At 36.1% G+C, this 9,094-nt stretch overlaps 1 pseudogene; it reads left to right on the top strand.

Annotated features, from left to right (window-relative positions):
• The first annotated feature begins 3,387 nt into the window (after positions 1-3,387).
• LOC118968045 (BAR/IMD domain-containing adapter protein 2-like 1 pseudogene) lies at positions 3,388-6,922 on the top strand (annotated as a pseudogene).
• The last annotated feature ends 2,172 nt before the right edge of the window (positions 6,923-9,094 follow it).

Genomic DNA, 9,094 nt, shown 5'->3' with positions numbered 1-9,094 from the left:
AGATTCCCCCCATTATCAAGTCCCCACCACATACCCCATTACAGTCACTTTCCATCAGTGTAGTAAGAAGCTACAGAGTCACTACTTGTCTTCTTTGTGCTGTACAGCCCTCCCTGTGCCCCCCTCTACATTATGTGTGCTAATCGCAATGCCCCTTTCTCCCATTCTCCCTCCCTTCCCACCCTACCACCCTGACCCAGTCCCTTTCCCTTTGGCAACTGTTAGTCCAATCTTGGGTTCTGTGATTCTGCTGCTATTTTTTGTTCCTTCAGTTTTTGCTTCGTTCTTATACTGCATAGATGAGGGAAATCATTTGGTACTTGTCTTTCTCTGCCTGGCTTATTTCACTGAGCATAATACCCTCTAGTTCCATCCACATTGTTGCAAATGGTAAGATTTGTTTTCTTCTTATGGCTAAATAATATTCCATTGTGTATATGTACCAAATCTTCTTTATCCATTCATCTACTGATGGACACTTAGGTTACTTCCATTTCTTGGCTATTGTAAATAGTGCTGTGATAAACATAGGGGTGCATCTGTTTTTTTGAATATGATAAATTATATTCTTTGGGTAAATTCCTAGGAGTGGAATTCCTGGGTCAAATGGTATTTCTATTTTGAGTTTTTTGAGGAACCTCCAGACTGCTTTCCACAATGGTTGAACTAGTTTACATTCCCACCAGCAGTGTAAGAGGGTTCCCCTTTCTCTGCATCCTCACCAGCATTTGTTGTTCCTATTCTTTTCTATGTTGGTGTGAGGTGATATCTCACTGTGGTTTTAATTTGCATTTCTTTGATGATTATTGATGTGGAGCATCTTTTCATGTGACCTTTGGCCATCTGAATTTCTTCTTTGGAGAAGTGTCTGTTCAGATCCTCTGCCCATTTTTTAATAGGGTCATTTGCTTTTTGGGTGTTGAGGCCTGTGACTTCTTTATATATTTTGGATGTTAACCCCTTGTTGGATATGTCATTCACAAATATATTCTCCCATACTGTAGGATGCCTTTTTGTTCTGCTGATAGTATCCTTTGTTGTATAGAAGCCTTTTAGCGTAATGTAATCCCATTTGTTCATTTTTTATTTTGTTTCCCTTGCCAAGGAGATGTGTTCAGGAAAAAGTTGCTCATGTTTATATTCAAGAGATTTTTGCCTATGTTTTCTTCTAAGAGTTTTATGGTTTCATGACTTACATTCAGGTCTTTGATCCATTTTGAGTTTACTTTTGTGTATGGGGTTAGAAAGTAATCCAGTTTTATTATCTTGCATGTAACTGTCCAGTTTTACCAACACTAGCTGTCATTTCCCCATTGTACTTTGTCTTTATGAATTTGACTACTCGGCATCTGATAGAAGTAGAGCCATACAATATTTGTCTTTTGTGACTAGCTTATTCACTTACCAAAATGTCTTCAATATTCATCTATGTTATGTAAAGCATATCAGAATTTTCTTCCTTTTAAAAGGTGATTCACATTCCATTGTATGTTACAGCACATTTTGTTTATCCTTTGATCTGTTGGACACTTGAGTTGCTTCCCCCTTTTGGCTCTTATGGGTAATGCTGCTTGAACACAGGTGTACATGTTTATTAGTTTAGAAGAGTTACCGTAACAAAATACCATATTGTGGATGGCTTAAACAATAGTGATTTATTTTCTCACCATTATAGAGACTAGAAATCTGAGATCAGTATGTTATTAGGGTTGATTTCTCCTGAATCCTCTCTCCTAGGCTTACAGCTAGCCACCTCCTCATTATTTTCTCACATGGTCTTCTCTGTGTGCATGTCCTTGGTATCTCTTCCCCCTCTTAAAAGTACACCCAGTCATATTGGAGTAGGACCCACACATGACCTCATTTAACCTTATTATCTCTTTAAGTGCCTTATCTCCAAATACAGTAAAATTCTGAGGTGTACTGAGGGGTTAGGTATACTGAAGTGTACTGGTAACTTTTAGGGCATACAATTCATTCCATAACAACAACTGTCTGTTTGAGACCCTGATCTCAGTTTTTTTCAGGTATATTCCACAGAAGTGGGATTGCTGGACCTTATTGTAATATTATTTTACATTTTTTGAGGAACTGCTATACTGTTTCTGTAGTGGCTGTACCATTTTACATTCCCACCAGCAATGCATAAAAGTTCCAATTTATTTACATCCTCACCAACATTTTTCATTTTTTTAAAAGTAACCAACCTAATGTGTGTAAAGAATATTTTATTCTTTTCAACACTCTTGTGAGTGAAATTGTTTTCTTAATTCAGATCATTCATTGCTAGTGTATAGAAATACAGCTGATTTTTGCCTTTTGATTTAGTACCTTGTAATTTTGCTGAATTTATTTCTTAGCCCCAACAGTTTTCTGTGGATTCTTCAGTGTTTTCTACATAGATGATCGTGTCATCTGCAAATACAGTTTTATTTCTTCCTTTCCACTATAATGCCTTTAATTTTTCTTATCTAACTGCCCTGGCTAGTGTTTCTAGTACTATATTAAATAGAAGTGGCAAAAGTGGGCATCCTTGTCTTGTTCCTGATCTTAGAGGAAATCAAACCTGTTTTTTCTATGAAGTAAAATCTCCTACATATGGACAGTGATTTATCATATTTGGGATACATCTCCCATTAGTTTGATTTAAGTGAGGAAACACAGAGCTTATTAAGAACAAGAAGAAAACAGAAAGCCGATAGGTAGGTATGGGAGAATATCAACAGGCTACACAAGATATTGAAACAAAGGTGGGGTTGGGTGCATCCAAGAATCACCTCACCACTAGGAGGCAGTCCTTAGCTGTTTCAGGGGGTAGATTCTGACCAAATGAGCAGGACTGTTTAAGTTATTAGCATTTTTAATGGACGTTCAGGTATTTTTAGAAATAAACATGAAGTGAAAAATAAGTATAGTTCATAAAAGTTTCCCGTGTGTTTGGTTTTATTGATAGAGGGTCTATGTAATTTACTACCTATACTTTAAGAGTGAAAGAGGGTGCTACTAATGATCCTCCCTGAAAAGTACATGGACATAGGTTATTCTATTTATAGAGAGCTTCCTATTGATAGATTGCAATTATAGTTAACATTTAATTTTGGGAATGTTTAGTCATGATGACATATTGATTAATTTCTGTAAAGAATTGACTGCTAAAATAATCTAGAGGTGGGTTCCTAAGGTTGAGAAATTTAAATAGTTTCAGATTAAAAATGAATATAGATAATACAGGATAATTTATAAAGCATGTAGAGATCTCTGCTGTTGTTACTTCTGTTATTGGGTATAACTAAATCTGTGATCTAAGCTGGACTGCCCTTTAGGCAACTTTTCTGTCTGTTACACTGAGTCAGAGTAATCTTTATGGTGATGCAATTTTCTCCGATGATGGATGGTGAGTTTATAGCTCATTTCTGCTTACTGTTATTTTCTGAAAGTTTATAAGAGCATGTATGAGTCAACTGGCTCACCTACATATGACAGAATTTATTTTTTGTAAGTAGTATGCATTTTTTTAGAAAAGCCTCCATGGAAGGATGCATATATTACTTACACACAGGACGGTAATTTTTGATATCAACCTAAAAGTTAAGGAATTTATGTCATAATTTTTTTTGTAAACTGTTTTGACTCTGTGGTTTATAACCTTTCTTAAGTCTTAAAAAATAATTAGTTTATATTTTAGTTTCTACCATCTACCTGGCAAAGTAAAGCTTTCCACAGTTTCGTCATTTGGATGTGGAGTAATACTCATCTGTCTTGGTTGCTTTGTGGGTCCACCTTCTGATCCTCTAATCTTGGGTATTGCCCAAGGCCCTCTCTTCCACTTTTACCATTCTGTATATTCATTTTCTTTGTGAGCTCATTCATTCTGGTGGTGAAAGAGTCAGCTGTTAACCTATATGCTGGCTTTTAAAGCTGTATTTATCCAAACTGACCATTTCATTTTCATCAAATCTAAAACTCAACCTGTCTTTGCATGTCACACTCACCTTCCCAACTACCTGATCGTTTGTTTATATCTTTCTCTCTTTGGACTTTCTGTCCTATATACTATTATCAGTCTTTTAATCCTAAGTAATCTTTACTACTCTTTCTAGAAGTCTGTAGGGGCTTCATTTCTATCTGCGGCTTTAAGTGCAGGTTCCTGAGCCTTTCAAGACTTTTCGTCAGCTAGTTCCATCATTTCTCTTTCAGCAGCCCTCCCAGGACCTGACTTTGCCTCCTCACTCTGCCCTCGGCAGCTAGGCTGGTCACCTCTGTGTCATGGTAAATACACCTTGCTAATCCTTTCCACTTGATCCTGGAATGCACAACAGAAGGTCTGCCTTATCCTAACCTTTTCCTGACCACCTCTGGCTCCTAAGACTATCATCTAATTATGAGCATTTGTTTTGCAAATGTTGAGAAGGCAATTGGCATTTAGGTCTTTAACTGTTTTCCCTGTTGCCATGTCTCCTTCATTGCCTTGTAAGATGCGTGAATGCGGATGGACTTGGGCCATACCTCCTGGTCCTTCAGTGTGATCGAGTGCTAGGTGTGTAGAAAAGGCTTGCTGATAAATAATTATATCATAAACATACCATATTTTCTAATATTTCTCTTAATCACACCACATGTGTGGCTTAGTTTAATTTAATCATGTGTTTGGTTAGTCATAGGTTGTCCTAATTCAAATCCTCAGTTTTAGGGAACCAAAGCTTATAAAACAGTGGTTCTCAACTAATCTCAGGCCGAACACCCTCCTTTTAAAACTAAAGTATTTTGTAATACTTTATTATCCTGAAATAAAATTTATAAATAATATTTTAAAAGATAATATGATATTTGAAACCATATTAAGCAATAAAGGAAGCTGATTTATAATAAAATATTAAATATTTCAATATATTAATGCTCAGGCAGGACACCAGAAGTTCTGAGGAAGTAGTCAGATTCTAATAAAATCACAGCTGTATAAGCAGACAGCTACATGAACAAACTGATAGAAGTGTATTGTACTGATGTTGAAAATATCATGACTGACTGGTGTTTCTTTTAGTACTGTGATTTTCTGAATGGTGAACTACTCTTGAGAAAGTTCCAAACTTTGTATTCTGGAAAAATTCACATACAATGGCAGGCAAGAATAGGTAGTGTTTATATGTAGTATGCAGTTAGATTCTAGGTTTACATAACTATAAATAAATTTTTCCTTTATATAACTACCAGGAGTTTGGAAGTCATGGGACAGTTTTGTTCTACAGAACCATCCTGCTTCCTGTCCATTTGCTTCTTGCCCACTAAATATCAGTAGCACTTCACCCATTCCAATGATTACAGTAGCCAAAATACCACTGCAAATGTCCAAAAATATTTAAGAATATTTAAAATTTTTACAATTGAAAAAGTCCCCCATAATTTAAAAAAATCCCTTTTCTTAGGTGATGCTGTCCCTTTAAGAATAATGTTGAAAATGATTTTGATTTTCAAAAGAAATCAGCATTCCTCAAATTGCTTTGTGATAAACTAGTTTTTGATATGTCAATAGAACATCTATGAGGGAGAATATATTTAAGGTCAAGCTAAGTAGATTTTTTTTTCTCTGAACTGCTGGATTTTAATGTGTTAGTAGGTACTATCAGTATACCAGGGGATGATGCAGTGTTGCCCCAAATGGTTCCATTGTGGCATGCTTTCAAAATTTCTGAATTACATTGTTTAAAAATATAGCCCCTGTATGTATATTAGGCTCTCTAGGTTGCACTTTGAAAATAAAACATCAGTTTTGTAATGTGCTCTATTTGTAGTGAGATGTAGTCAGCCCTTGATCATCTAGAGAACTTTGAATTGCATATGTCTTGCCACATGTAAGCACTACTATTCCACCAGCATATTACAGAAAATGTAAACTGGATTATGAAATTTAATATTAGGAAAAGTTATGAAAAACTTTTGAAAAACTGTTACTGCACAACTGAATTTGATATCAACCTAAAAGTGGCAGGAAGATGGTAGTGGCCATAGTTGGTGAAACAGGTTAATACCAGCTCTCCTGTGTTGACCAAAATAGTCTCAAATCTGGTCTGGATTGTTGAAAATTTCGTTCTGTTAATAGTTCAAAAAAATCATAAAGAGATTATATGCAAATTGGAGAAGACAGAGCTCAGTGTAAAATATATGACTACATCTCTGAAAAGATACCAAATTGAATTGAGAAATCAGACTCTTTGGAGAAATCTCAAGCAAATTTGAAGATCAGATAGGGAAGTCAAAGAGAATTAAGTGCACTAAAGAACAGAAAGAACGCAAATAGAGTGTAGAGAAACTGTTGCTTCTTGCCAGAGAGAAGTCCAGAAATTTATTGCAGGTGTTTGCCAAGGACCTCTATTTGAAGAGGTGATTCTGTTTTTTGGTTGACAAAGATTGTAGTTTTGTAAATCACATACATTATTATCACACTTAGTATGCAGAATTACTAATTTCAAACTGCCAGCTGGCAGAAAATCTGTGGTGATAATACTAAAGTACCAGAGAAAATAATATGAGAGAAGAAATAAGATTATCTGGAACACCTCAGCCTTTAGAGAGAAGAATAGATAGAAACAACATAATTGGGTCAAAAAGTAGACTGCATGCTTGGGTCCACTCTATCTCTCCTTCTAAAATACCCCAGGGGCTCCTTTAGCCAGAACATATACCAGCCCTTGAGTGATATGTTTAGCAGCAGTTCAATAGTTCCAGAGGGTTGAGAAAGGATAAATAATCAGCAAATACTTCAGATAATCCCAGTTAACAGCAATTGGTTTCTTTTCTAACTGGACTGAACATAATGAAAAAGTATAAAAATTAAAAACTATTTCCATATGCTACCGATAAGACCTTATTTAAGTGCAGGGAGCAGGGAGATGTTATCACATTGTTAATCCCTGGGGAAATGTAGCTGACTTTATGGAGAACTTTGACACTAAAGCAAGAGGTTGGTTATTACCATGGCCATATGCAAATTTCTGGAAGAAAATAGAGAGGAAGAAACATCAGCCTGATGAATTTATCTGAGAAAAGTGGTGTTGTCATCTACCTCATTGAATTATTTGGAATTGTTAATAAGAGTGGTTGCAGGTAAGATAGCAGATATTTCCAAGAGTGCTTTTACTTTAAAAGTATCAGTGTCCAAACTAGAAATCATATTTCCCAATAATGTAAGTGTAGTAAAAGTGCCTTTTCTAAGTGGAGAAAACACCTTTGCTACTGTGAAACTCTGACCATCAGTGACAAATGATCCACAGTACCAATAATAGGATGAAACAAATCCTTGAAATTCATCAAGATCAAATTCAGGTAAACCAGGGTGTGAACACTTCAGACTGTTGGTCCCAAGTTCCTTCCTGCTGGGTTCCGGAAGGTCATAGCTTGTCTTTCTTAGGATGGCAAAGTAAGCAACTCTACCAAATATTGATAACACAGGATTTGCAGAGTTATCCTAAATGCCTATGTCAGGGTACACCACCTCTTGTGAGGGGAGATGCTCCAACCAGGAACGACTATGCAAGCAAGTTAAAGTAAATGGCTCACTGCTTCTCTTCCTGTAAGAAGTGGATCATCTTTGCTTTCTTTAGGCAGAATAGCAGAGGAGTCCAAAGGGAAACAAGATGATTAACAGGAAGATGCCCAGGTAGTTGAAAGAATCTTGTAAACCCCGATTCTGCTGTTTAGGATGAGCACTGGGGATGGAAACCCGGCATGATGTCCCATCAGGCCAGATGAACCGGAGCCCTCTCTCTCATGCTAAGGCAGTAATTTCCTTACCCTTCTTTGGACACAAGGAGACAAGTGGTCAGCCAGAGTAGACAGTTTACGTTTATAGACGCACCTGGCTATTATAGTGAACCATTGCCTGAGAAAGCAGACTTTGCCCCTCCCTCAGCAACAAAACTCCTCACAAAGTGAATGGCAAGCTACTGATACTTAGTTGCTACATATAAAATTGAAGAAAACATTTCCAAGAAAAAAGAGATCAAAGGTCTCATTTATCACTTATAAAGGCAAGTACATGAATATTCAGTTGTCATGCAATCTGCCTCATATTTTCTCCCACGTTAACTAAGGTACTGAAGGAGGAAGAACAAGAAGCAAATGCTAGTTACTGTAAAAATTACTCCATATTTATAAAATCCAATGGCTTGAAACTAAGACATAGTCAAATGATTTTAGGATTTTTCTTTCAATATTGATACCTAAGTATAAGTATTTATTTTACATATAAGAGAAAAGTTAAAAAAAAATTTTTTCCTCCTATGTGAAAGCTCTAATGAAGTGATAAACTTAAGATTTGAGGTGTTTTTGTTTGCTTGCTCATTTATTTTTTGAGAATTTTAGTGAAAGACATGTGTGTTTTTATCAGCAAAGTTCATACTATGTCTAGAAATCTACCTGTTTGAGAAACTTAATCTCAAAGCTTCCTCTTCAAAATGAAAGCATTAAGTTAAAAAACATATATATGTAGCCCTTTTAATGTGTTGCTAATATAGATTTTTTTTTCTGTTTGTATTGGTTTAATCCATGTCAAGTGTAGTCTACAGAGGGAAAGGACAAGCACCTTACAGTAGAATATACAGACAGCATCACACCATGAGGCTTCCGGGAGGGACAGGAGAGACAATGCTTTTCCTTGGGAACAGCTTCACTAATTCTAGGAAGGGTTCTTGGTAGAAGGCAGCATCTTGGAGCATAAATATCTTACTAAAATGCTGCTGCACAGCAGCCTCAACTGTTGAACTATAAACAGTCAATCAGTCTTATTTAGCAATGTGACTTCTTTCTCTTGGGTGTCTTAGACTCTTGGGCTACTAGGATTGAGTTCTCAAGGATGCAGCGAAACATGGGATATACTCTTATGGCTGCAAGGTAGTGGACCTAACGTTTACTAAATGCCCACTATGATTGAGGCACTGGGATAGAGTCTTTAAATTTAATTTCCTTAATCATCACATGAGTTTAGATATTTTTATTCTTTTACAAATTAAAAAAATTGAGATCAAAAGAAGTTAAATAACTTGTCCAAGATCATTTAGCTATTCAGTACTTGAACTTAGATTTTCATGGTTAGTCTGAT

This window comes from Manis javanica, chromosome 1 (genome assembly GCF_040802235.1).
Source record: "Manis javanica isolate MJ-LG chromosome 1, MJ_LKY, whole genome shotgun sequence".
NCBI lineage: Eukaryota > Metazoa > Chordata > Mammalia > Pholidota > Manidae > Manis > Manis javanica.
This window is presented reverse-complemented; position numbering and strand designations above follow the sequence as displayed.